The sequence below is a fragment of the Prionailurus viverrinus genome, chromosome F2 (genome assembly GCF_022837055.1).
Source record: "Prionailurus viverrinus isolate Anna chromosome F2, UM_Priviv_1.0, whole genome shotgun sequence".
NCBI lineage: Eukaryota > Metazoa > Chordata > Mammalia > Carnivora > Felidae > Prionailurus > Prionailurus viverrinus.
The window spans coordinates 41,809,610-41,833,199 of NC_062578.1; the positions used below are offsets into that span (position 1 = coordinate 41,809,610).

General features: G+C 41.4%; 1 long non-coding RNA gene across 4 annotated transcripts in view; it reads right to left on the reverse strand.

The window, feature by feature from the left end:
• LOC125156129 (uncharacterized) overlaps positions 1–23,590 on the reverse strand; it is a 121,929-nt gene continuing 98,339 nt past the window's right edge. For 2 of the 4 annotated variants that reach the window (XR_007148484.1, XR_007148483.1), the window contains 2 exons: positions 14,633–14,756; positions 1–1,234 (listed from right to left, as the gene is read on the reverse strand). This is a non-coding gene — a long non-coding RNA (uncharacterized LOC125156129). The remainder of the gene's footprint in view (positions 1,235–14,632; positions 14,757–23,590) is intronic. The other 2 variants (XR_007148486.1, XR_007148485.1) reach the window with 2 other exon arrangements.

The following is a 23,590-nucleotide window of genomic DNA, read 5'->3' on the forward strand; positions in this document are numbered from 1 at the left end:
GCAAGTTGGACGCATAACTGACTGAGCCACCCAGGCGCCCCAAGACTAGGTTGTTTATAAACAATGGAAATTTATTTCTTACAGTTCTGGAGGCTGGAAGTCCAAGATCAGGGTGCCAGCATGGTCGGGTAAGGGTCCTCTTCAGGTCGCACACTTGTGATATCTTCACATTGTAAAAGAGGGAAGCAAGCTGTCTGGGGATTCTTTTATAAGAACACTAATCCCATTTATGAAGGCTCCACCCTCATGGTCTACTGACCAAAGGCCCCACCTCCTAATACTACCACCTAGAGCATCAAGTTTTCAACATGTAAATCTGGGGTGGGAGGCTCAATTATTCGGATGATAGCACACAGGAAAATGCCTGTATCACATTAATTGAAAGCAAAAAGTAGGATTGCAAATTGTACATACTTTATATGCTCACCCCTGGGAAAAACATTTATAGAAGAAAGGAGACCTATCAAAATGTTCCCTCCAGGTCTCTCGGGAAGACTGGCTACCTTTCTTTCTTTGTTGTCCACTGTGCTGGCTTCCACGTGTCAAGTCCTGGGATTACAAAGATAATTCAGAAATTTCTGCCCTTGAGGAGTCTGCATCTAACCAAAACTTAAAAAACAAACAAACTGTTCTTTGGGAGTAAATAATAAAGTCTCAAAAGGTATGAACATTAATTGGGATCCCAAAATATCAGAGCAAAAATGAGCCACCAAGTGAACACCAGCCACATAGCTGGCCTTCGGGGGCCCTGTCTAGACCCGCAGCCCTAAGGTCCAAGTGATCGGGTTCTGGGTGGGCAGTCGTAGCTGTCAGTTGAGTTCTTCTTGGAGACCCCAGCGCTGGAGTTGACGTGGCCCTGACCCCCAAAGGATTGAGAGTCAAGGAATAGCTAATGGAATTGGAGGATAGAGCTGAAGCTTCCAAACAATACGTGTTATCTAATTTCCTGTAACAGGTTTGGCGCAATCTTGCCTCCACAGGCCTTTGCTCAAAAGCACTTGGGCAATAACGTATGGGTCATTGTTGTCCTTTCCTTTCCTCTGTGGTTGCTTCTCTATCCTACTGATTTGGCAAAGACTGGCTTTGGAGGTTCTTGCTGTGATGTCAGGGTCAGGCTGGTGGGAATGCTTCTGTTTTCGGGGTTCTCGTGGATGAAGAGCGCAGACAGCCATAACTTCTATTTCTCTAGTCCTTTATGTGTATTTCACATATGTTTTTAAAAATTCTGACTCACCTGAAAATTGAAGAATGGTGTTGTTAGTTGTGAAACCAACCAGCTATTATTTATTTTCTGGCAAGTGTCACCTCAACCTTGCTTCCCCCACGTATCAAATTGCAGCCATTTGACAAATGCTAAATAAGAAAAATAGTGGCTCTGATAGCATCAGGGAGAAAGCTCTCCTGGAAAGCTGTTTTCTGAAAAGATGAAAGAGGTTATTTTTCAAAATGATTAAGTGATTTTTAGTCAATAGCATGCAAGACAGATTTAGAGAACAGAGACGTGATCTTTAAAATTGGTCATAAAGGTCAAGCTAAAGGAAAATGAGCTTCTAATTACAAAAATAAGTACATTTAAAAAATTCAATTCTCAAGAGGAATTCTCAGGAATTGCCATTGTAATTAGGATTGCACTGTTTAAAGACAAACTGGGTTCAAATCCTGGCTTTGCCACTACTAGCTGTGTGACCTTGATTGAGCAAGTTACTTAATTTCTCTGTGTCATCGTTTTTTCCTCATCTGTGAAATGGGGACAATTATAGGACCTACCTTATAAAGTTGCTATGAGAACTAAATGGGTTAGCATTCATTTTTTTAAATGTTTATTTATTTATTTTGAGAGAGAGAAAGAGAGTGTGCACTCACACAAGAGGGAGAGGAAGAGGGAGAATCCCAAACAGGCTCCAGGTTTTTAGCACCGAGTCTGATATGGGGCTTGATCTCACGAACTATGAGATCATCACCTGAGCTGAGATCAAGAGTTGGGTGCTCAACCGACTGAGCCACCCAGGTGCCCCAAATGGATTAGTATTCATAAACAGCTCTGAGCAGCACCTGGTATATGATACCTGCTATATATGTTGCTTGTTAAACAAAAATATTAATAAAATAAAAGTAACTGCTGATTTTTTCTTGCTATCACTTGTTAATAAGGCAATCATCAGAAGTAAAAACTAGCATGTAAAATAGTTCTGTGGCAAAATACTGAAGTATTCATTTATGTTTCCTCTTTCTCTAGGCATCCTTCTCTCCCCCTTTCAAGCAGGGAGCCAGGCTCGCTCACGCCTGTGGCTTGAGGGATTCTTGCGGGTTGGGAAGTCCATGGGCGCCTGAACCCAGTAGCTCTTCCATTCTTTAAGGAAAGCCTAAGCCCAGTGAAGTGACAGATGATGCTGAGTGTCCCTGGAGAGGTGGAGGTGAGTGAGGAATGTGGGTGCAGGAAGACATTTCCTGGAGGAGCCCTATGAGCTAGCATGCCCCTGCAGGGCCCCAAGTGGTGGCATCCTCTCAGAGGGATGGCTGTGCTGTGCTGCAAGGAAGGCACACCCTTCCTCCCATGCCTCGTGGCCCAGATAACCTTTTCAACAAATGTTGCTAGAACAATTAGAAATCACAGACCAAAACCAAAAAAGAAACCCCCAAATCTTGGCCTATGTCTCACACCTTACACAAAAATTAACTCATGGACTTAAATGTGAAACTACAACACTTTTAGAAAAGAACATAAGGAGAAAAATCTCAGAATCTAGGATTCTCTGACTTGCACCAAAAGTATCATCTGTAAAGGGAAAAATGGTTAAACCAAACTTCATCAAAATTACAAACTTGCTCTGAGAAAGACCCTGTTAAAAGAATAAAAAGAGAAGCTACAACACAGGAGCAAATATTTGCAAATCACATATTCCACAAAGGACCAGTATCTAGAATATAAAAGAACTCTCAAAACTCAACAATAAAAAGTAAATCGTATTATAAAATGGGTAAAATGAAGAAACACTTCACCAAAGAGGAATACAGATGGCAAAGAAACACATGAAAAGATGTTCAACATCATTAGCCATTATGGAAATGCAAATTAAAGCCACAGTGAAATATTGGGGCACCTGGGTGGCTCAGTGGGTTAAGCATCCAACTTCGGCTCAGGTCATGATCTTGCAGTTCGTGGGTTTGAGCCCCCCATCGGGCTCTGTGCTGACAGCTCAGAGCCTGGAGCTTGCTTCGGATTCTGTGTCTCCCTCTCTCTGTCCCTCCCCTGCTTGTGCTTTGTCTCTCTCTTTTTCTCAAAGATAAATAAGCATTAAAAAAAATTTAAAAAAAAACCCAGTGAAATATTATGTACACCTATCAGAATGGCTAAACAAACAAACAAACAAAAATAGTGACAATAACAAATTCTGATGAGGATGCAGAGAAACTGGGCCACTCATACATTGCTGGTAGGAATGTAAAATGGCACAACGACTCTGAAAACTAGTTTGGCCATTTCTTTTAAAACTAAACATGTAACTATCACATGACTCAGCAATTCCACTCCCAAGCATTTAGAGAAATGAAGACTCATAGTCACACAGAAACCCACACATGAATGTTTACAGGAGCTTTATTTGTAATAGCCCAGACGTCTTTCAATGTGTGAATGTTTAAACAAACTGTGGTGCATGGAAAACTACTCAGTAGCAAAAGGGAACAAACTATTGATAAAAGCAATGACCTGGGGCACCTGGGTGGCTCAGTGAGTTAAGCGTCCAACTTCATTCAGCTCAGGTCACGATCTCAAGGTTTGTGAGTTCGAGATCTGCGTCGGGCTTTCTGCTGTCAGCACAGAACCTGCTTCGGATCCTCTGTCTCCTTTTCTCTCTGCCCCTCCACGCTCTCCTGCTCTCTTTCTCTCTCTCAAAAATAAGCACTTAGAAAAATTAAGAAAATAAATAAAATCAATGACCTGGATGAATCTCCAGAGAATTATGCTGAGTGAAAAAAAAGCTAACCCCAAAGTTACATACTGTATCATTCCATTTATACATTCTTAAAATGACAAGAATGAAATTATGGACAAGAAGAACACATTAGAGGTTGCTGGGGGTCCTCTGCTGGGGCCAGAGGTGGGTGTGGCTATGAAAAAAGCAGCAAGAGGGATCCTTGCAGCAATGGAAATGTTCTGTATCTTGACTCTTTCAAAGTCAATATCCCAGTTCTGATCCTGTACTAGAGTTTTGAAAGATGCTATACCATTGGGGGAAACCGGTAAAGGATACCGGAGATCTATCTATATTACTTCTTATAATTGCATATGAATCTACAATTATCTCAAAATAAAAAGTTTAATTAAAAAATCTTTGCAAGGAGTGTCTTGATATACTTCCAAATAGAAGTCTCATGCAGATTAATATTTTATCAGCAAGATCCCAGCCCAAGATCCTTCAGAGGCAAGTTTATCGGTGGATGGAACTATCTTTTTCAGAGGGTCTTTGTAGACTGAAAGTGCTAATGGTCCCTCCCAAACTAAATTCACTCCCTTTATTGTGGATAAAATGAAATCCAGTGTATATAAAAACATCTGGAGAAAGTTGTATAAATCCAGATATTTTTACACCCCTAAAAATAGATATCCATAGGGCATTATAACTATGTGAAACATATGTGCATAGCAAGAGCACATGCTTATAAATAGTTTGGAGAATATTACAGATCTCACCTGTGTGTTTCAGCTCTCAGGTCCTAGAGAGAGAACAGCTTCCGGTTAGTAACTGAGACTTGGTTGTAGGGATTCCTTCAGAAGGGCAGAATGACTGACCATCTGTTGAGTACCTCCCCTGTGCTAGGGGCTTTACATTATCTAGTTTAATCTCTAGCCCTATGCTAGGAGGTGGGCGATATTATCACCAGAACAGGCACTGAGTCTCTGAATGCCTCAGTGAAGACATTTGCCTCAAGCATTGACCTGAAATTGAAACCCAAGGCATTCAAGGTCCCAAACGAGTTAAGTGGCAGCCAGGAAGTCAAACCCAGGTTTGTTTCCAAAATTCTAGTTCCTCACTGCTGTCTTTCTGGCCTTCCAAATTTACTGTGTGGGGTGCTTGCCAGCCCCACCTGTGTCATGCAAATACTAAATTGTCCGTAGGATAGAGCAAGCCTTTCTCTGCCCGCCCTGATGCTGCTGGGGCCAGCAGAGACAGAGAGGGGGGATGGGTGGGATGGAGGGTCCCCTTTCATCCACATGCTGCAGGTGGCTTTTTTGAGTCTATTTTCCCCATTAAAGCTGTCCTAATTGATTATTTTTGCCAGATTTTATCTTCCTAGGAGGGAGGTGTGGGAGGAGAAAAGAGTAGATGAAGGCACAGTGAGATGTCTACTGAAATATTCCTTCGTTCAAGGCTTCCCCATTTGTACCCTCACTGAAAGTTCCAGGTGTGCCTCCCAGGCCCTGAGTTTGAATCCCACCAAGGCTCAGGCAAAGGGGAGCCAAGGCAGTTAGAAAGAGCACACTTTCACAGAACTCCTGTGACCTGCAGCTGCTGGTCTCCTAGAAACTTTTTTGTTGCTCGTGTTTGCTAGACTTTTATATGGTGCTCTTTTGACTGTATTTACAGGATCTAAGATTGGGAATAGAGAAAGAGAGGGAGGGAGGGCTTGGGGGAGGAAAGAGGCAGAATGAATGCTGGGACATGGCTCATCTGAAGGGACTGCCTTCAGGTCATTTCCAGTCAGATATTCAGGTTATTAATTTTTTTCTGTCTACAATTTTATTTTATTTTATTTCCAGCATCATTAGCTGATTCTTTCTTAGGATCATGTGTTGTTGTTTTATAGCCTTCTGTTTTCTTTTTTTAATGTTGAGTTTTGAGAGAGAGAGAGAGAGGGATAGAACACAAGTGGGGGAGGGGCTGAGAGAGAGGGAGACAGAGGATCTAAAGCGGGCTCTGTGCTGAGAACAGACAGCCCAATGAGGGGCTTGAACTCACAAACCACGAGATCATGACCTGAGCCCAAGTTGGACGCTTAACCGACTGAGCCACCCAGGCGCCCTAAGCCTTCTGTTTTCATTTCATGAATGTGATTCCCTACTGGATAGCTGAAATTAACCTTGCCTGCACACTGGAATCACCTGGAAAGTTTAAAAATACTGATGCTTGAGTCCCAAGAAATTCTGACTTAACTGGGGATTGGTGAAGTCTAGGGAGCAGTTAAATGTGGTCTGGGGAGCAGTGGGTATCTTGATCTGCAAAAGCTCCCGGGCTATTCCAGAATGGAGACTGAGAACTGTGTCTCTGAGGATCTGAAATCCCTAATTTTCACATCCTCATTGTTCTGGTATCTGTGTTTTCTCAAGTGCAAGGTCCTCCTTTTGTGGAGGTTTCTGTCTCTTTTGGATGGTGCTGGCCTTTTTCAGAGGCTGGGTGAGCTCACCTGCTACCTGGACTGTATATCTCTGCCTCCACCCTGAGTCCGCTGTGGCCTGGCTATGTTAATGCCCATGTGGAGGTTCCAGGATGGGGGGCCTCAGCTCCTCACATGGTTTCCCATCTCCCCTTCCTTAAGGAATGCTGCTCAGCCATTATGGAGAGGGGCCTTTCTTACTTCCAGGAGTGGCTATATTGTTTTTACTGTTCTCCCTCCGTCCCTTCCTTCCTTTTCGTATCTTTAAAATTTCTTCTCAGGGTCTTATAAGGAGGTAGAGATTTCAGCATGAGTTTAGGTCACATTCTTAAACCTGATGATTTTACTTTTAAAAGGTTTTTTTTTTTTTTCAACGTTTATTTATTTTTGGGACAGAGAGAGACAGAGCATGAATGGGGAAGGGGCAGAGAGAGAGGGAGACACAGAATCAGAAGCAGGCTCCAGGCTCCGAGCCATCAGCCCAGAGCCCGACGCGGGGCTCGAACTCACGGACCGCGAGATCGTGACCTGGCTGAAGTCGGATGCTTAACCGACTGCGCCACCCAGGCGCCCCATGATGATTTTACTTTTTAACTTTACACACTTCTGTGTTATTTGAATTTTCCCCCCACAAACATATTACTTTTGTAATAATCTTTTGAAATATATTTTAAAAATATTTATTTATGTATTTTGAGAGAGAGGGAGAGAGCTCGGGCAAGCATGGGGGTGGGGGGCAGAGAGAGAGGGAGAGAGAGAGAGTCCCAAGCAGGCCCTGCTGCTGTCAGCTCAGAGCCCAAAATGGGGCTCGATCCCATGAACTGTGAGATCATGACCTGAGCCAAAATCAAGAGTCGGACACTCAACCGACCGAGCCACCTTAAAATATTAGGTGCTCCTTAAAATATTTTTATAAAAAGGTGCTCCTTAAAATATTTTTATAAAAAGGTGCTCCTTAAAATATTTTTATAAAAAGTTATTACACTCATAAAGTCTATGTAATAATCTGGAAAGATGTTTATGATATAATGCTAAAGAGAAAAGTAGAAATATGTGTAGGAGGATGACAATAATGTAAAACAAGGCAGTGACAAAAACCAAACTTTATCCATGGAAAACAGACTGTGATGAATATATACATATATATATATGTATGTGTACATATATATATATATGTGTGTGTGTGTGTGTATATATATATATATATATATATATATATTTATTTATTTATTTATTTATTTTATAATGCTGGGGAAGTCGAACTACTCATGTTGAAGGAGTTTAGTCCACTGCAGAAATTGCCCATGTTAAGAAATGGTTTGTGAGAGATACCCAAGCTCAAAGAAGCTGACTGGGGTACCTGAGGAAGGTGTGCCTGTGGTTATTGTCAGAAGAAAACTAACATTGTCACCTGATACCTTAACTGTATTGGGCATGAAGCCATAGTTTAGTTGATCTTTGTTTACCTCTATTCCCATTTTTTTCAGCAAGAGTGCCTTTTATTGGTTTGGGCATCCATCCTTCCATAGCCCATGAAGTGTCTGGGGCTCCACCTTTGCCTCAAGAGGAATAGCACATGATCTAAGCCCACGCCAATCAGCATTTCACATTCCTCTTGCCTCATGATTCGTTCAAAGGTGAGCAAGTAATTTAAGCGAGTTAAATTGAAGCCACTGTAAAGAGGCTCCTTTTCTTTCATGTTGTACTTGGACCTTGTGGCTGCAGCAACTGTAGCTGTAGCCATCTTGCTTCCACGTGGAGCCTGAGAATTACACAGTACATGGAAAGCAGCAAACCATTTGAACCCCAATCTGGCCATGGTGAGGCCAGATCTTCTGCAACTTAGATTTTCAGTAAGCCAGGTGAGTTGGGCTCTTAGATGCTTATAATCAAGATAGTTTTACAAACTGTGCTTATGGAGATTTGTTTAAAAAAAATTTTTTTTTAACATTCATTTATTTTTGAGACAGGGAGAGACAGAGCATGAACGGGGGAGGGTCAGAGAGAGAGGGAGACACAGAATGTGAAACAGGCTCCAGGCTCTGAGCTGTCAGCACAGAGCCCGACGCAGGGCTCAAACTCACGGACCACGAGATCATGGCCTGAGCTGAAGTCGGATGCTTAACCGACTGAGCCACCCAGGCACCCCTATGGAGATTTGTTTTAAAAGGAAGACTAGAAAATAAGAATTGTTACCTTTTATTCAGTGCTTTCTTAAGAGAGTTGATAAGAGCTCTGTTTCTTGACCTCCACCCCTATTGGTTGGACAGATGTATCCCTCCCATGCAGAAACAGTCATTTGTTTGCTTAACCTAGCATGATGAAAATATTGCCGCATGGCATCCCACTCCTATTTCTGATTCCAGATTTACCCAACTATCTTCTGCCCTGTGATTTAGTCCCTTGACTGGGTTGATATTCAGGTAGGTACCCTCCCGTTGTCCATGAACATACTAGCATTACATGTGCTTGGTCAGCCTCCTATGAATTTGGTTAAGCAAGTAGTTGCTAGAGTTTGCATAAACTGGAAACCTTGAGATTCTGGCTGCAAAGCTGAGAAGAGTCCCAACTCACTGGTGACCCACAGTAATACAGAGGAGCCAACCAACTTAAGACTCATTATATCTCTAACTTTAACAGGCTCATTCACATCAAGAGAAGATTCATAAAGGCAGAGTGTGAACATTCAGTCTTGTGGTTCTGACAACACTAGTCGGCTCTGGGACATAGCACACCTGGATTTCCTGGCACTGCTTTCAATACAATCTTGGGCAGGTCACCATCTCCCTCAGCCTCTGTTTTGATTCTCCTACTATAAAGTGGCGATAATAACAATTTTCTCATGGGGTTGTTGCAAGAACTAAGTAGAAGAATATACAAGAAGCCTAAGCACAATAAAAGCTACTTAGCAGCGGATTTTACAGGAAGCTAATGAATCTTCATAATCTGCAGGCCAGGCAGTCTGCATCCAAAGGGTGTCCAGGGCCCAGGGTTTATTCATTCCACCTGGTTCCCTGAACTTAGCTGGGCTGAAGAATCACCAGAAGGTTCTTATTAAAGTGGAAATTCCATGGCTCATCTCAGAGCTACCATATTAGGCTCTCTAGAGGAAGGACTTGGGACTCTATTCTTGGTATTCTTCCCAAATGAATTTGGTGAGTAGGTAGATAATTGCTCTTCAACTTGTGGCCTCTGGTATAGTAAGAGTTCAATACAAGTTGGCTAAGATTGTAATAATTGTTTTTATTACAATAGAGACCTCAATCTTGGGTTTCACAGAGGAGGCAGAATTTAAACTAAGCCGTGGAGGACAGACAGAACTTTGTAAAAAGGGAACAAGGGAGGAAGCTCTGCTGTGTATATCTTCTACAAAAAAATGTGATAAAATGCAACCTCTGTAGTTCCTTTTATATGAACTGAAAGACACATTTACTGAGATCACATAAAGAGTAAAGTTGTTATCTCACCTAAAAGAATTTTGTTTAATTTTGCCTTTGGTTAACTATTGTTGCCAAAATTTGGTGTCAGCTGAGTCAAAGGTCTTTTCTTTTTTTCTTTTCTTTTTTCTTTTCTTTCCTTCTTTCTCTCCCTTTTCTTTTCTTTTCTTTCTTTTCTTTCTTTCTCTCTCTCTCTCTCTCTCTCTCTTCTCCTCTTTCCTTCCCTTCCCTTATATGAAAGCTCTCTAGCTTACTTAAGCAAATGTGAAACCATCGCACTTGGACCCCACCTGACAAAGACCCAACATGGCCACAGAAGTATCTAATCAAAAGAAAAAAGTACATATCAACAATAAAGAACATTTTAAAAATGTTTATTTTGAGAGAGAGAGCATGCAAGACAGGAAGGATGAGCAGGGGAGGGGCAGAGAGAGAGGGAGAGGGAGAGAGAATCCTAAGCAGACTCCTCGCTGTCAGCACAGAGCCTGACATGGGGCTCTGTGACCTGCGATCATGACCTGAGCTGAAGTTGGACACTTAACTGACTGAGCCACCCAAGTGCCCCTCAACAGTGAAGAACTTTAACATCATTGACGAGCTGGCACATGTTCATACTCTGCATTGGCACTTTTTTCCCAAAAGTAAATGGAAGAATAAAGCTTCATGACTCATTGAATCTGGGGAAGGAAAGAAGAAAACCCTACCAAAAAGACTGCAGATTTTGTGTCTGAATTGAATGGAAACTAATTTCCCATGTGTAATATTTGAATATCTACTATACTTTCTACTAAATACATAACCATAAGCTTCAAAGGTTCTGAAACATGGAGAACCAATTAGTTTTTAATTTTACTTTTGGAAATTCTAAACACACACAAATGTAGAGTAGTGTAATGAATTCCCGTGCACCTACCATCCAACTTCAACAACTATTAACATGTTACTAATTTTGAGAAGCAGGTTAAAAATTGATAAAAAAGTGCTTATAAGTTAAAGAATTTGAAAGGGTGAAAACAGTCACTCCAATAATTTGGGAGAGGAAAACAACTGCTTTTAGGTCAACTTCCTAAATAATTTGGGCAAGAAATATTTTTATAGTTAAAGCACAGTGTAAAACAGAAAAAGACAATGTTAAACTTTTAGTGTGGCTCCTTTGTGCAATATCACTTCACTCAAATCCCCTCAAATACTATAATATGAAGAGAAACTTGTTTTCTATTAAATTTCCTTCTTCAGCTCAGAGGGCAAAACAGTTCAATTCAATTCGCCAGAATTGTTGAACCTTTGTAGACCCTTTGCTAGACCTTGTGTCGGGGAATTTCCCCATGCTATGGGAGACCAGAGGAAAGAGTTGCAAAGAATGACCAATTATTTGGAAGGCTTTACTGAGACAGTGGTGTTTGAGTGGCATCTTCAAGAGTGGACTCTATGTCTAAAAGCAGATGGGGAAGGGGACAGAAGCCCAGGCTGAGGGAACTGAATGTGCAAAAGATGGGAGGCAGAAAGGCATAGGGTGAATTTGAGGGTGTGGTACATTACAGACTTTGTGATGAAAAGACCATTTAAGAACTGGAATAATCTTAAAGGTGACATCATGGAGTAAAGCATTGGTTATGTCTGCTGATAGACCTGACTGGTCACCTACTACCTTGGCTGACAGTGCTGGTTGCCAACCCAAGAGCCATTCCCATCGTGTTTTCCTTGCTGGTAGAGCTGCCTCCCTCTCTAAAGGCTAAAAATTAACCAGCCTCTCTTGCAGCTAGGGGATGGCCACGTGATCCAACTCTGGCAAAAGAAACCTGAAAGGAAATCTGCAGGTGGACTCCTGGAAAGAGTTTTCTCCCTAATAAAAAAAAGACTCTAAAGCAAAAACTTCTTTTTGCCTTTGAACACAGTTACATGACACTGAGTTTTAAAGCTATGGCAGCCATCTTGTGTCCAGAAGGCACAAGTTCAGGATGAACGCCAAGACGGTAAGGATGGCAGAGGAGGAAGATGGAAAGTGACTCAGACCTCAAAGACATCATTATGTTACTCTACATGTGCCACCCTATGTTTGGAACTCTATGTTGTATGAAATAATACATTTTCCTTATTGTTTAAGCCATTTTGATTTGCCTCGCCCCTGGGTTAACATCAGCCCAGAAGACAGAAAAGAAGTTACTCTCCTACTTAGATTATTTCTCCTTATTACAGCCTTTTCTTACTTTTAAAATTTGTTTAGAATATACAAGTATATGTAGACAGCAAGAACAATTCTTCTGTAGTTTTGAAAAACCTCATACCAAGCCAAATCATGCATGACAAATAAAAGGGCTTATGGGAAGAACAGAGTTAAGAACAGGCACTCAAAATCTTACGAAGTTTGTAAGCAGAGCCCTAATAAAAATAACCATCCTAATAAATATCCTGGCACACTTCACTCTCCATTCACATTTGCAACCAAACACTTGGCCTTTCTTTGCAGCCTGTATCCTGGCACCCCTGTTTCCTCCTTAAAGGCATTTGCTTCCAAAGCAGATGCTCATCACCATAATTAAAAATACAATCTAGTTGTATTTTTTACAACTAGAGATGAGGGTCCTTAAAGGCATTTGCTTCCAAAACAGATGCTCATCACCATAATTAAAAATACAATCTAGTTTTCTTGGGGCTCAATTGGTTAGGCGTCCAACTCTTGATTTCAGCTCAGGTCAAGATCTTGGGGTTTGTGGGTTCAAGGCCCGTGTTGGGCTCTGCGCTGACTGCACAGAACCTGCTGGGGATTCTCTCTCTCCCTCTCTTTGTTCCTCCTCTGCTTGCTTGCTCTCTCTCTCTCAAAATAAATTTAAAAACTTATAAAAAATACAATCTAACTTTCTTGAATCACTTTATTTAAACATAAGAAGGGTCTTCATAATTTGCCATCTGCACTGCCAACTTCCCCAGACGGCTGCAGGCAGTGGAAAATGCAGCGGTTCTTGAAGCCACAAAACCAGCCCCTATAACCACTCAAGGAAGGCACTGATGTGGGATTTTCAGCTCTTTCCTTGGGGTCCTCAAATATGATGAACACTTCCTCTTTGTGAGAAGGTTTGCCCTGATCATTTCAAAATACTAACATACTGGAAAAGTTGGGTATGAACCAACTGCATTTCTGTGTCATGTTGATATTCACCTGTCACATGTGAGCCAGTATCATTAAAAGAACACCTGTGTGGTTAAAATGGTAAATCTTATGTATATTTTACCACAATTAAGAAAAGATGCTGGGGCGCCTGGGGGCTTAGTTGGTTAAGCATCTGGCTCAGGTTCATGGGATCGAGCCCCGCGCCAAGCTCTATGCTGACAGAAAGAAGTCTGCTTGGGATTTTGTCTTGGCCTCTCTCTTTGCCCTTCTGCTTGCATGCATGCACACTCTCTCTCTCTCAAAAAAAAAAAAAAAAAAAAAAAGACTAACTGGGCATATGAAACAGACAAATTGAGGACTGGAAAGAGTTCTCATTTATGTGGTGGTGTCTCTCAACATTTACTTTGTTAATCGTTAAAACTGACAAACTAAAAAAAAAAAAAAAAGGAACTCCATTGTGAACAGATGGTGCTCCTAACACTCCTGTACCCAACACTCAGCTTCAGAAATTAAACTCCTGATACCATTGAGTTCCTTTGCCTTTCCCTGAAAGCACTGCTTCTTTGTCACCTAGGAGTAACAACTATCCAGGATGGTGTTTACATTCTGATGTATTTCTTTACTGTATTTCTAAATTTGGATATATCCCTGGGGACATATAGTTTTGAAATTTTAAGCCAATGTAATCATACTATATGCAGTATTCTTCAACTTGTACTGGTTATTCTCGGTTTGTTCGCCCTTACAGATGAACAAGCAAATCAGAGATGCATTCTTCCTAGTACTGTATTAATATGCCTTGATGTTTTGCTCCTAGTCTCTTTCAGAAATTATAGTAGGACATTGTGAGATAATAAAAACTATACACTGATCTCTGCTCTTGGTTCCTGACACAGGGCTCCTGAAACCCTTGCAATTTCCTGGGTGATAGGAGTATCTTTTATTCTAAGAAGGCAACCCTGGGTGCCTCCAGGTTGAGGGCTGGTCACCAGAAACACCGAGCCATGATTAGAAGTTTGGAATTTTCAGCTCTGCTCCCCTCCCCCATTCTTTTGAAAAGGGAGAAGGGCTGAAAACAGAGTTAATGACTCATCATGCCTACGGTGATGAAGCCTCCAAAAAAATCCCAATAGTACTGGGGGTGGGGGTGGGGTTCAGAGAGGTTCCAGGCTGGTGAACACATTCATCCCGGGAGGATGATTTTGCACCACAACTCCATGGAGACAAAAGTTCCTGTGCACAGGATCCTCCCAGATCTTGCCTTATGTATCTCTTTATCTGGCTGTTCATCTGTATACTTTATCATATCCCTCAATAAACTGGTAAATGTAAGGGTTTCCCTGAGTTCTGTGAGCTGCTCTAGCAAATTAACCAACCCCAAGGAGGGGGTCACTGGAACCTCCTATCAATAGTCAGTAGTTCAGAAGCACAGGTAATAACCTGGGCTTAACAACTGGCATCTGAAATGAGGGTGTGTCTCTGGCTAGATAGTGTCAGGATTGAGTCAAATTGTAAGACATCCAGCTGGTGCTGGAGACTTGCTTGTTGTTGTGGGGGAACCCCTCCCCCCACACATTTGGTGACCAGAAGTGTCAGAAGTGAAGTGTTTTGTGTGAGTAGTAAAAGAAACACTCAGGAGACAGACTGAACTGAGGGTTTCCCCCCCTCCCACAACAGGAGGGAAAGACCAGGTTTTTCATTTTAGACATACACTCACTCCTCTCCCTTGGAGCTTCCTGCCCTGAAGGAGGTCTGCTGTCCAAGAGCTGATTTCTGGGTCTCGTTATGTCTCCAGCCACGCCAGGACAGAGCAAACCATTAGAATAGGAGGTGCACTGGAATTAGAATATGTTTAGAATTAGTTCTTAGCACACAAATATTCATAAGAGGAGCAGCAGTCACTATTGACTGGAATAGTTCCCGGCTGGCAGATGTACCCAGATTTAAGCTGGCTAGCTAACTGAGTCCTGGAATAGGAAACCCCAAGAGAGGAAAGCTGGAGACAGAGGGGAAATGAGAGATGAACTGCAAAAAACTCACTGGGCTTGAAACATCAATTTGGTATTCTGCACAGTAAATTCTGACATTTTCTCGTTTATATCAGCCTGCTTCTCTTAGCCTGGCTTACTACGCTGGTATTTAATTGTGATGTTTCTGAGTTAATTTATTCAATGTTATTAGCCTTACTATATGCTATAGACTAGATATTTGTGTCCCCCCCCCCCAAATTCATATGTTGAAATCCTAATCCCTAATATGATGGCTTTTGGAGATGGTGCCTTTAGAATGTGATTAGGTCATGAAGATGAAACCCTCATGAATGGGTTCAGTGCCCTCACAAAAGAGACCCCAGAGAGCTCTCTTGCCCTATCATCTGCTGTCTGAGGACACAGTGAGAAGATGGCCGTCTACGAACCAGGGAGTGAGTCCTCACCAGACGCTGAATCTGTCAGCACCTTGATCTTGGACTTCTCTGACTCCAGAACAGTGAGAAATTTCTGTTGTTTATAAACCACCCAGTCTATGATGTTCTTTATAGCAGCCTGAACAGATTTTCACAGTGTTGTGATTAATGTATTGAGACTGTTTTCCTAGTAGATCCAGGTTAGAATCTATGCACTGTTTCACTTGCATATACAGTATATTGATTTTTATATCATAGAGCGTTGGTTGACAGTTTACACAAGACTCACCACATTACTATATGTTACAGTAAAGTTATCTGGAGAGAATACAAAAAATGATTTGGGCTTACCATTAGAGAAACCATTTGTAAAACTCAAGTAAAGCTTATCAAGGAGTCTGGATTGGTTTTGTTTTACACTATATGGGATGAAGAAATGTCAGTGGAGCTCATTAAGGCCAGATGCTCTGGCCAAGCTACTGAAAAACAGAAGTTGGCTACTCTTGGAATCTGATCTAAAGCTGGACAGATTTGCTTTGTTATAGGGTCTTAAGTTGTTTTCTTTTAAAATTGAATAAAATCTCCATATACAGAAATAATTATTATAATGTAGTAGCCTCCACTACAATATCTCCCCACCAAGTGCCTCATCTAAGTGTATAAAACTATTGGGTAGACAAGAGTAATTGGGATGAATTTCTTAACATTTGCGTATGTGGCCTGTGGATTCTGGAGCCTGTGCCTTGGCAACTGAAGTTGAATGATGATGGCTGTTGACCTCTGATGTACTTCTTTTAAATCAGGAACTTTTTTTCTCAGTCTTAGCTCTCACGGGCCCATTCTAATGACCTATGGCTTGTTCACAGACAACAACATAAAAGAGAGACATAGAATCAGAGAAAGGGACAGGGGCAAGAGTGAGAACTATGTTCGGCAAAGGACCATTTTTTTATTGTCTTTTCTTTTTTCCCTGGAAATTGGGAAAAACCTGTAAAAGGCAATAGCAAATAGTGAGGAGGCTGCTGAGGTGATGGTCCTAGAATCTATGTTGCATTTCTTTTTTTTTTTTTTTTTTTAATTTTTTTTTTTTCAACGTTTATTTATTTTTGGGACAGAGAGAGACAGAGCATGAACGGGGGAGGGGCAGAGAGAGAGGGAGACACAGAATCGGAAACAGGCTCCAGGCTCTGAGCCATCAGCCCAGAGCCTGACGTGGGGCTCGAACTCCCGGACCGCGAGATTGTGACCTGGCTGAAGTCGGACGCTTAACCGACTGTGCCACCCAGGAGCCCCCTATGTTGCATTTCTTAGCTTCATTCCCTACTGCACAATCTGATTGATAAATATGTTTTAGATAGAAATGAACATGTACTTTTAAGTTATGGGACCTAGTGGATTTTCTGGAATGAGCACTGGATTGGGAGCCAGGAAACCTGGCTTTGAACGATCCAATTATCTGCATTAGTTTCTTCACATATAAAATGAAATACTCCAAAGTATAAAATGAAGTGAAATACACCATCTATTAATTAATGGATAAATAAAATATGAAATATCAACATAATGGAATATCATTCAGCCATAAAAGGGAATAAAGTACTGACACATGCTACAACATGCATGGGCCATGAAAACATGATGCTAGGTGAGAGAAGCAAGACACAAAAGGTCATATTTTATGATTCCTTTTTAAGAATATGTAGAATAGACAAATCCATACAGATAGGAAGCAGATTAGAGGTTGCCAGAGGTTAAGGATAGGAGGAAATGGGGTGTGATTATTTAATGGGTACAGGAGTTCTGGAATAATGAAAAAGTTTTGAAACTACAGAGAGGTGTTGTTTATACAATACTGTGAAAACCCTAAATGTTACTGACTTTATTATTTTTTTTAATGTTTTTATTTATTTTTGAGACAGAGAGACAGAGCATGAGCAGGGAAGGGGCAGAGAGAGAGGGAGACACAGAATCCGAAGCAGGCTCCAGGCTCTGAGCTATCAGCACAGAGCCCGACGCGGGGCTCGAACTCATAGACTGTGAGATCATGACCTGAGCTGAAGTCAGACGCTTAACCGACTGAGCCACCCAGGCACCCCTAAATGTTACTGACTTTAAAGTGTACTAAATGTACACTTTAAAATGGCTAATGATGAGGCGCCTGGGTGGCTCAGTTGGTTAAAGTGTCCAACTTGGGCTCAGGTCATAATCTCACAATTCAGATTTGAGCCCTGCATAGGGGTTTCTGCTTTCAGCACAGAGCCTGCTTCTCCCTCTCTCTCTGCCCCTCCCCGGCTTGTTCTCTCTCTCTCTCTCAAAAATACATAAACATTACAAAAATAAAAGCCACTGAATTGCATACTTTAAATGTTAAGTTGTATGGTATGTGAATTATGTCTCAATAAGGCTGTTATTTAAAGAAAGGAAGGAAGGAAGGAAGGAAGGAAGGAAGGAAGGAAGAAAGAAAGAAAGAAAGAAGAAAGAAAGAAAGAAATTTCCACCCAGCTCAAATATGTGGTGAGGCTCAAATGAGTTGTTTTCCAAATAAGAAAGGTATTTCAAACTATATAATGGTGATTATTTTTAGACTTCACTACTTCCTTCAGCTGGAAGCTGATAGGCTAAGGGCTCTCCAGTGACAACTGGCACTCGTGCAGATGGAGAGACAGAGCTCTGGCTCTGAAGCCTGAAGATCAGGTGAGAGGGAACAGTTTGAAGTTTGGGAGTGGTGAGGGAGAGAACTACAGCTGGACCATAAGCTCCTTGAGGTCAGGGATTGCTTCTCTGTCTTGTTCTGTTGCAAGCGCAGTGCTTAATACGATGTCTGGCTCAATACATACGAATGAATGAGAAAATGAGCAATGAATGAGTAAGTAGTAAAATTAATGAACTGAGGGTCCCTGAATGAAAACAGTGAGATACTGCCCAGCCAATAAACTATTTCACCAGCCAACACATTCAGATGTTTGCTTTGATGCTGACAGTGGATTGGGGGGGGGGGGGGGGATCTGGGTGTCATACTTAATCCATTACCAAGGGAGTGCTAAGTCTCTTTCAAGTGTTGCAGATCACAGTGGTTCTTATTTCCCCTTAAGACCACAGAGAAGGAAAGTTTTATCCTACATTGACTTTAGCAGTGTCATAGCTAAGATTGCTTCATCTTCTATTAGTTGTCATGAGCCAAGGAGAGGCTGGTCTCCAGAACAAAAGCACCACAAGGTGTGGTCTAGTCATGCTGGGAGTACCAAAGGCCCATGGGCCAAGCCCGGATGTCAGCTTTGCTGCAAGACAAAGGCAAAGTATTCATAAGGTAGTTTGGAACTAGGGCAACAATTTTGTGCGGTCCTTGCATTGTAAGTCACTGCAGTGGGGACAGGAGTCACCTCAGGAAGAAGCGACTACTCTATTATTCCATCTTTATCAGAGAACTGAGACATGGAGAACCCTCCACTTTCTACTATGGGTTCTGAAGGTTCCCCTCTTTTTCACTAAACTTGAAAAAAAAATCCTTGCCATTCAGAGAGTTCTAATTAGAACCCCTCTGAAGGACCACTCAGGTCTTACACATAAATAACAACCATGAATATGTAACCAATGGACTTCAGGATGTGAACTACTCAGAGTAAGAGCTACTTCATTCAAGGCTTGGATATTTCCATTTAGAAAAGGATTCTGGCCTAAGAGAGATTTCCTTATGACATGGAAAAAAGGACACAATTAGTTAAGAAAAGATCTAGAACACTCAGTATAACTTAACTGGGAGCCAAAACCTTCTTGTCGTTGGATGAACTCCAGACTTTTCCATTTATGCTCAGACAGTAAGTCCTTTCTACCCAGAAGACTTGTAGCAGTGATAGCAGAAGTCTTAACCAGGAAGGGACTTTTCTTCACCTTTTATTTCCCTTCCTTTATCTCCAGGCTTTCTTGGACCACATGTACAGGAGCTAAACAGCACAAATGCAAAACTTCAAAAGCTTCAAAAACATTATTTGCCTAAGGAAACTGTATATACCACATAAAGTAGATCATCTTTCCATCCCCTCCTCCACTTATTGCTTCCAAACCAGACATCTAAAAAGCCAGGAAGCCAACAAAGGAACAAATAAACAAACACAAACCACCAGTAAAACCAGCCCCTCTAATAAAAAAACATCTCCCAATCTCTAGCCCCTTGTATTTGCATAAACATGTTAAAATATGTTTGGCTATTACTTTTGATTATTCTGCCTTTGATGTCATTTATTTTAGATCATAAATCTGAAGACCAGGGGCCTGTGTTTATTTGGGGAACAGTTTGAACGATGTTACAGCATGGACTTTGGAGCCAGGCAGAGCTAGACTGGAATCAGGCTCCTTGTTTACCAGCTGCCTAAACTGATAAACAAGGCAAGTGACTTAGTTTTTCTAATCTTCATCTGTAAAATGGGGATAATAATACTTGCCTTAGATTTGTTATGAGGATCTAATAACATTGTATATAAATGGGAAAATAATCTAGGATGATCCTCTGTCCCTATCTACACCCTTCTCTCCAGGTAACCAATTCTATTTGCTTCTTATCCCTTTGGAGTTTATTTATGCAAATATAAGCAAATTTAAAAATACATATATTATTTGTATACTTATAAATGTATTCTTCTTTTGCCTACTTACTTACATAAAAGGAGCATACAACTGTTCTGTATCTTATTTTTTTCACTTAATCTATCTTGGAAATCTTTCCATATCAGTACAAGAAGAGCTTCCTCATTTTTTAACAGCAGGATAAGATTCCATTGTGTGTCTGTAGCACAGTTTATTTAACTGTCCCTTATTGGAAGACACTTGGATTATTTCCGACTTCCTATCATAAAGCTGTAGTGAATATCCTTGTACATAGTGCCATTTTGTATGGGTGTGCATAAAGGATTTATGCATTTGTAATGTTTTTTAAACAAGTTTATTAAAGTGTAGTTAACTGCATTTATAATTTTGATTTTTTTTTTATTGCCAAATCGCCCTCCAAAGGGGTTCTTCCATTTTGCACTCCCCAGCAATGTATAAGAATGTGCACTAAACTCCTGGAAGTCTGTACTTCCAAAAGGTAGGGGTAGAGGGCCCAGAGAGGACTTCATTTTCTTTCTTTAAAAATTATATGAGAGGGGCGCCTGGGTGGCTCAGTCGGTTAAACGGCCGACTTCAGCCAGGTCACGATCTCGCGGTCCGTGAGTTCGAGCCCCGCGTCGGGCTCTGGGCTGATGGCTCAGAGCCTGGAGCCTGCTTCTGGTTCTGTGTCTCCCTCTCTCTCTGCCCCTCCCCCGTTCATGCTCTGTCTCTCTCTGTCTCAAAAATAAATAAAACATTAAAAAAAAATTTTTTTTTTAAATAAAAATAAAAATAAAAATTATATGAGAGAGGGGCACCTGGGTTGCTCAGTTAAATATTCAGGCTCTACACTTGGTGTAGAGTCAGCTTAAGATTCTCTCTCTCTCTCTCTCTCTCTCTCCCCCCCCCACCCCTCCCTAGCTCATGTGCCTGCATGTGTACTCTCTCAAAAAAAAAATTAAAAAAAAATTAAAATGATTATATGTTAAGAAAAAATTTACATGTAGATATATCCTTAAGGTAAAACATATCAAGCAGTAGAAATATACGGTAAAAATGTAAAATTCTCCTTGGTGAATTTCTTCCCTGCCACCCATCTCAGCCCCTCTCACACTGCAAACTATTTGGTGTGTCAATTACCAATTATCAAATCCGATGGCCATTTCCCAGCCCTCATCCTTCTTGAGATTTCCAAAGATCTCTTGCCAAGATGCTCTTTTTCTTTGGCTTCTGTGACACAAACATTCTTCTAGTTCCCTCATATTTCTCTGATCCTTTACCATTTTCTCTGGCTTCTCTTTCTTCTCTTGCCTTGAAAAACAGGCTTAATAACACGTAATATTTATTTAATGCCAATGATGCACAAGAACAACAGAATTCCAGACCACAAGGAACATAAGGTCTTGGAGGGTGTGGCAGATTGTCGGATAAGCTATAGCTGCAACAATTCTTCCGGTCTAAGTGCACTAGTCTGCTGGGCCTACTGTAACAAAATACCACAGATCAGGGGCTTAAACAGAAATTTATTTTCTCACAGTTCTGGAGGCCAGAAGTCCAAGATCAAGGTATCAGCAGGGTTGGTTTCTTCTGAGGCCCCTCTCCTTGGCTTGTAGAAGGCTGTCTTCATGTTCACATGGCATTTGTCCTTCTCTGTGTATCTGTGTCCTAATCCCCTCCTCTTACAAAGACAACAATTATATTGGGTGGTGCTCACCTTACTGGAAAGGACAGCAAAATGACCTTGGAAAGGAGCATGCTAGTTGGTATGAACTGATCCTGCTGTGCTCCCCCAAATTTGTATGTTGAAATCCTAACCCCCAGAACCTCAGGATGTAACTGTATTTGGAGACAGGGTTTTTAAAGGGGTAATTAAGTTAAAATGAGGTTTTCAGGGTGGGCCCTAATCTAATATGACTGGTGTCCTTATAAGGGAAGGAGGTTAGGACACTGGCACACACAAAGGGAAGATGATGGGGAAACGCAGGTAGGAGAAGATGGCCACCCACACACCAAAGAGAGGGGCTTCGGAAGAAGCCAAGCCCACTGACACCCTGATCTTGGACTGCTGGCTGCAGAGCTGTGAGCAAATAAACATCCGTTGTGTAAGCCACCTGGTCTGGGGTACTTTGTTATGGAAGCCATAGCAAATGAATATAGAGGATCATGCCATTTGCTTTGCAATAAGTCTGGAAGATAACTTGTTTCAGAAAAGAATGTGTGTTTGAGAACATTAATCCGAAAAGGCCCATCTCAGGGCTCCCCATGTGGAGTCCATCCTCCATGCTGAGGAGAGGAACCAGATGCAGCACGAGGGAGCAAGTTCCCTGCTGCTTTTGCACACAGCTCTGGGGCAGGCCCTGACCTGGGGCCAGGGTCACCCCTGCCAGGATTTCAGCAGGCACTTCAACAAAACAGAAAGCAAGAGGGAGGGAGGGAGGAAATGGAAGAGACAGGTTTGTAATGTAATGTAAAAGGGAAAACTATCTTTTCTTCCACAACAGGTATGCTTGGAACACCTCAATGATACTCCTAAAGTAGGATGTATTTTGACTCAGAATCCTTTCAGTGACTTTAACAGAGGATGTTTTGCTAGGTTTTAAGAAGTATGCAGATCTCCACAGTCGTTCTTGTTATAACATGTAGAGTAGCTGGCTCTCAATTAGTTGTTTTATTAAAAGGATTCACAGGGTTACCTATTATTAGTGTATATTATTTTTCTCAATGCTTCAGACACTTGGGCATTTATTTTACTGTTGTCATAGAAACCCAGGTCTGTAATAAGCAGCTCTTTTAATTCTCATAATTAGCCTTATATAAAGGAATATTTTAATGAGGTGAAGAATTTGGAGAGCCCCATCAGAGGAATGCAGGAAGAAGAACCCTATTCTCCAAATGCTTACAAAATTAGCTTAGATTCTCCTTTGTTACCATTGCCTTCTTTGACAATTGCTGAGTGTTCATTAGTCAGGCTTTCCTAAGGACCTGTGGTTTTCCATAAAGGTTGGAGGTTTGCTTATTTCTGGGCAACTGCAATTCCATTCATCCCAGTCTCCCCCTTACACCCAGGCTGTCCTGTTAGACGGAGAGGCAACTTCTCCTTTTTGCTGTAAATCAGAAAAAGTCTAGGTTTATCTTTAAGTGTCACAGACGATACAGGCTTTTTTTTTTTTTTTTTAAATCAGTCGAGAAAAAATAATTATGTCTTTCTACATGTGGGATATTTGGAAGCCATGAATCTTGTCTTTTTTTTTTAAATCTTGTCTTTCTTATATTCACTGCTTATAAAAGTATTTTGGAGGAATATTTATTAATTAATTTTCATGACAGGTAACCCATGCACACAGCACAAAAATCAAGAGGCAGACAGTGAAATAGTGTCCTTTCTATGCCTGTCCCAGGTGGCAACCACTGTTACTTAGTTTCCTTTGTATTCTTCCAAAGCTACTCTCTGCCACCAAACACACACACACACACACACACACACACACACACACACACACTGGCAGCATGTTATCCACACTGTATGGCATCTTGCTTTTTCACTTTCTGCTGAAAAATTTGGATGCTTCAGTTTGGATGCTATTCTATTTTATTACATAAAGAACTGCTTTGTTCTTTATAAAGGCTTTGCCCTGTAATTATTTGACAGTCATGTACTAAGTGCTGCAGCCATTGTGTGGGGCC